The sequence below is a fragment of the Budorcas taxicolor genome, chromosome 25 (genome assembly GCF_023091745.1).
Source record: "Budorcas taxicolor isolate Tak-1 chromosome 25, Takin1.1, whole genome shotgun sequence".
In the NCBI taxonomy this organism is placed as follows: Eukaryota; Metazoa; Chordata; class Mammalia; order Artiodactyla; family Bovidae; genus Budorcas; species Budorcas taxicolor.
The window spans coordinates 39,790,411-39,796,410 of record NC_068934.1 but is presented as its reverse complement, the minus strand read 5'-3'; positions in this window follow the sequence as shown (position 1 = coordinate 39,796,410).

The following is a 6,000-nucleotide window of genomic DNA, read 5'->3' as shown; positions in this document are numbered from 1 at the left end:
GGGAACTTGGGATATAAGTTGTGCCTCAAACGCGCCCCAACTCAAGGCTAGGGAGCTGGGATTTCACTCTCCCACTAGCACCTCCCTCTTATCCTTCAACTAACACCCAGCTGGTGTTTCCAAGCCCTTGTATTAGATCCTCCAAAGACAAATCAAAGGTGAAACTAGAAGCAAAAGACACCAAAGCTCGGGAAAATGCAACCTCAGATAATGTTCAGATTTCTGCACCCGTTCTGCCATCTCCAGCACCATACCTGAAATCCTGAAAGTCTAAAGAACTCCACGAGTCTCTACGTGAAAGCATTTTATAAAACAATTCCAGGTTTTAATTTATATAGGAGTGTAGTTGATTTACAGCATTGTATTAATATCAAAGATGGAGAAGCTTTATACAGTCAACAAAAACAAGACCAGGAGCTGACTGTGGTTCAGATCATGAACTCCTTATTGACAAATTCAGACTTAAATTGAAGAAAGTAGGGAAAATCGCTAGACCATCCAGGTATGACCTCAATCAAATCCCTTATGATTATACAGTGGAAATAAGAAATAGATTTAAGGGCCTAGATCTGATAGAGTGCCTGATGAACTATGGAATGAGATTCATGACACTGTACAGGGGACAGGGATCAAGACCATCCCCATGGAAAAGAAATGCAAAAAAGCAAAATGGCTGTCTGGGGAGGCCTTACTAATAGCTGTGAAAAGAAGAGAGGTGAAAAGCAAAGGAGGAAAGGAGAGATATAAGCATCTGAATGCAGAGTTCCAAAGAATAGCAAGAAGAGAGAAGAAAGCCTTCTTCAGCGATCATTGCAAAGAAATAAAGGAAAACAACAGAATGGGAAAGACTAGAGATCTCTTCAAGAAAATTAGAGATACCAAGGGAACATTTCATGCAAAGATAGGCTCAATAAAGGACAGAAATGGTCTGGACCTAACAGAAGCAGAATATATTAAGAAGAGGTGGCAAGAATACATGGAAGAACTGTACGAAAAAGATCTTCATGACCCAAATAATCATGATGATGTGATCACTAATCTAGAGCCAGACATCTTGGAATGTGAAGTCAAGTGGGCCTTACAAAGCATCACTACGAACAAAGCTAGTGGAGGTGATGGAATTCCAGTTGAGCTGTTTCAAATCCTGAAAGATGACGCTGTGAAAGTGCTGCACTCAATATGCCAACAAATTTGGAAAACTCAGTAGTGGCCACAGGACTGGAAAAGGTCACTTTCATTCCAATTCCAAAGAAAGGCAATGCCAAAGAATGCTTAAACTACTGCACAATTGCACTCATTTCACATGCTAGTAAAGTAATGCTCAAAATTCTCCAAGCCAGGCTTCAGCAATACATGAACCGTGAACTCCCTGAGGTTCAAGCTGGTTTGAGAAAAGGCAGAGGAACCAGAGATCAAATTGCCAACATCCACTGGATCATGGAAAAAGCAAGAGAATTCCAGACAAACATCTATTTCTGCTTTATTAACTATGCCAAAGCCTTTGACTGTGTGGATCACAAGAAACTGTGGAAAATTCTGAAATTGATGGGAATACCAGACCACCTAACCTGCCTCTTGAGAAATCTGTATGCAGGTTAGGAAGCAACAGTTAGAACTGGACATGGAGAAATAAACTGGTTCCAAATAGGAAAAGGAGTAACTCAAGGCTGTGTATTGTCTCCCTGCTTATTTAACTTATATTCAGAGTACATCATGAGAAACGCTGGACTGGAATAAACACAAGCTGGAATTAAGATTGCCAGGAGAAATATCAATAATCTCAGGCATGCAGATGACACCACCCTTATGGCAGAAAGTGAAGAGGAGCTAAAAAGCCTCTTGATGAAAGTGAAAGAGGAGAGCGAAAAAGTTGGCTTAAAACTCAACATTCAGAAAATGAAGATCATGGCATCTAGTCCCATCACTTCATGGGAAATAGATGGGGAAACAGTAGAAACAGTGGCAGACTTTATTTTGGGGGGCTCCAAAATCACTGCAGATGGTGACTGCAGCCATGAAATTAAAAGATGCTTACTCCTTGGAAGAAAAGTTATGACCAACCTAGATAGCATATTCAAAAGCAGAGACATTACTTTGCTGACTAAGGTCCGTCTAGTCAAGGCTATGGTTTTTCCTGTGGTCATGTATGGATGTAAGAATTGGACTGTGAAGAAGCCTGAGTGCCAAAGGATTGATGATTTTGAACTGTGGTGTTGGAGAAGACTCTTGAGAGTCCCTTGAACCACAAGGAGATCCAACCAGTCCATTCTGAAGGAGACCAACCCTAGGATTTCTTTGGAAGGAATGATACTAAAGCTGAAGCTCCAGTTCTTTGGCCACCTCATGCGAAGTGTTGACTCATTGAAAAATCTTTGATGCTGGGAGGGATTGGGGGCAGGAGGAGAAGGGGACGACCAAGGATGAGATGGCTGGATGGCATCATGGACTCAATGAACTTGAGTCTGAGTGAACTCCGGGAGTTGGTGATAGACAGGGAGGCCTGGAGTGCTGCGATTCATGGGGTCACAAAGAGTCAGACACGACTGAGTGACTGAACTGAACTGATTAATATAAGTTGTGTGGGAAGTTAATTCCATTGTACATACACATGTATCCATTCTTTCTTAATTTTTTCCCCATACAGGATATTACAGACTATTGAGCAAAATTCCTGTGATGTACTGTAGGTCGTTGTTAATTATCTATTAAATAAAGTAGTATACATATATTAGTCTCAAACTCTCAATTTATCTCTCTCCCACCTTTCCACTTTGTTAACTATATTTATTGTTTTGACGGAGGGAATGGACCAGGCACTTTTTGGATGAAATTCTCTGCTTGTGAGCGTGCAGTGGCCAGGGAAAGCAAGCCTGAGAGAGACTCATTTGAGATGATGCTAAATGTTGAGAAGGACCCGGTCATACAAAAAGCTGGGAGAAAAATATTCTAGATGTGGGAAGTAGCCCCTGCTAAGGACCAAGGTAACCAAGTTTAATAAATGGCTACTCTTCCACTGCCAATCTTCCTTGCATGCTTGGAACTTGGCCTACAGGTCAACCACCATGACCTCATCCCATGCTTCAGCTGTGAGTTATCAGAAATGAGGCATGTCAGCTTTCCCATGTAGGGAGAATCTGGGGCTATCACGAGGCTGAATAAGTTCTGAACAATCTGTTATCACCAGGAGCATCAGGTTCCAGGGGCACCACCAATACCTCTGACTATCTCCATGTGCTTGTTCTCAGGAGTAGAAATGCCAAGGAACTGATAGAGCAAAGAAACAAATAATGGGTGCTGCTCCATCTTGCCCTAGGTGATTCCCATGGCCCTTTGACTACACTGCTCTCTGACCAAAAACTCTTCTTCCAAGATGGCTTGTGAATAACATCAGCACCTGACTGTGAAGCCTGGTGGCTGGTACTCAACTCACAGTCAGCTGGGACCCAGAGATGTCTAGCCTTGTCCTGTGTTTCTGTCCTTTTCTCCAACCAGATTCATAAAAAAAGTCCCTACGAAATATATTTGTGATTGTAATTCTCTCAAAGCCTTTGAATCTCCAAGGTCTATTTGGAGCATCAAAGAGGGAACACATCCCTGTGACTCATTAGTATTGAGTACAGCTCTCTCCCCTCCATATCTGGAGCAGGAATTCCAGCAAGGAAGGATGTGACCTCCAAGCTTCACCGGAAGACTCAAGAAGGTCTGGCTCTCAGGGAGGCACTTCTCTTTTCCCAGTACTTCCTCCTTCCCTCCTGGGTCCTGTGAAAGCTGCCCACCTTCTGGTTACTGCATTCTGAATTCCTGCTCACTTCACTTCCAGATATCTCTGCAGTCCCACTTGTGCCTTCCTCCCCATCGAGGCCGAATCCCGCACTTGCAGATGGCAATAAAGAAGGGAAAATCAAGATGAGTCTTCCCAGTTCATTCTTTCTAAAAATGTATGCATTCCTTCTGCTTCCAGACCCTGTCCTGAATCATCAATATCTCCACTAGATGACTCAGCTTAGCAGAGGAATCAAAATGCAGATGGGAGAGGGGGGCAGTAAGGGTGTCAGGTATGGGGGAGAGTTTTCAGATGACAAGAGATGAGGTGGAGTAAGGAGCATATGGTCTTCCAACCACTCATTCATTGGGGACCTGCCTGAATCTGTTATCTTGGGCTCCTCAGGGTATCACTAAGACAGAAACTTCAAAATGGACTTTCTATAAACTTCTTACTGCAAAATAATTTCAAACATAACAAATATAAGAAAGAAGAGTGTCATGCACCTTATATTTCATCATTCAGCATCAGCAACTACGAAACTAAACTCTTGGTCCCACAGGTTGTCATAGACTGGAGACTGCAACATCAAGGTGGTGGCCAACTGAGTTCACAGGAAGACATTCTTGACTTGCATCAGTCTTTCTCTTCTTGCTATGTTCTCACATGTGGTTGAAGGGAACAAGAAGAGGTAGAATGAGAGAGAAAAAGAGGGAGAGGGTAATCCCATCATGAGGGACCACCATCAAAATCCCATGTCAACTTGGGTATGTCCCAAAGGTCCTACTTTCTAATGCCATCACATTGGGAGTCAAGGGTGGACACAATTCACTCCATAGCAGCTATGCATAGCATAGCAGCTATCTGTTTTTAAATCAAGACAGGCTATCATTTCATTCTCTCTTTTACTCCTTATTCATTTTCCCTGAAGTATTTTAGGGACAAGATGAACATTTCACCAAATGTACATAATGAATATTTGTGGTAGAATGATAGCATATGAAAAAAATGCTCTTTTGGTCCCAATAAAAGGAACATTTAATATCCAGTCCATGTGCAAATTTCCCTGATTCTCAAAAAGCAGATGTCTTCTCACAGTTATTGAAGAATGTATTCATATGTTGCACTTGGTTGTTCTCTTTAGGACTAAATAACTCTTCCTCTCCCAATTTTAATGCCATTTGTTTGTTCAGAAACAGGGAGGAAGCAGGGTGGTTTGTCCTACAGAATGTCCCACTATTGGGTTTAGGGAAGGGGTCCACAATATCAGTACTGTGGGTCAGGACCAGTACCAGTCCTTGGTCTATTAGGAACAAGACCTCCACAGCAGGAGGTGAGCTGCAGGCCAGTGAGTGAGGCTTCATCTGTATTATAGCTGCTTCCCATCACTCTCTCATCACCCCCAGAAGGGACAGTCTAGCTTGTTTATCTGGAACTGTTTGTAGTTACATAACCTATGCTTAATAGAAACAAAAATAGCATAAATATTGATGATTATTTTCCTTTATCAGTGCTCTGAAAGGTTAGTTGGTGCCCTAGCAGTCTATCATAGTGACAAATTAGATGTTGCCTATTAGCATTTGGACACATTCGGCCAGCTTAAAATTAAAATTAAATAAAAAACTAAGATCATGGGAGCCAGCCCCATCCTTCATGGCAAATAGAAGGAGAAAAGGTGGAAGCAGTGACAGATTTCTTCATCTTAGCTTGTAAAACCACTGTGGATGCTGCCTGCAGCCATGAAATCAGAAGGCTTCTTGTCAGGAAAGCTATGACAAACCTAAACAGTGTGTTGAGAAGCAGAAACATCATTCTGCCCAACAAACTGGTAAATGTTTGGCCTTTTCACTTGGATTCCTAAACTTTCTGTCCATTCCCCATTGGTCTTTGAAGTCCCTCAGCTTTCTGGTCCTTCATGATTCCCAGATTATTTTGAGCATTTCTTTATCCAGTCCTGAAATCAGCCATCTCTTTAAGATCGTCTGATGAGAAATGTATTTGGAAGCTAGATGTTAGACCTCAGAATAGTCACTGTTATCAAGTTGTCACTACTTTTAGGCTTTACAGTGTTCGGAGGAGAAAGGACAGATTTTCCTTAAAAATCAAAATAAAAAGGAATACAATTAGTTGGTACAAACATGCTTTCAGTTCAAGATGTAAGACAGCAGGGTTGGAATTAAACTTCTATATGTTATCTGTGAGCCTCTTTTTCTAGGCACTGAAAGGCTTACTTCAAA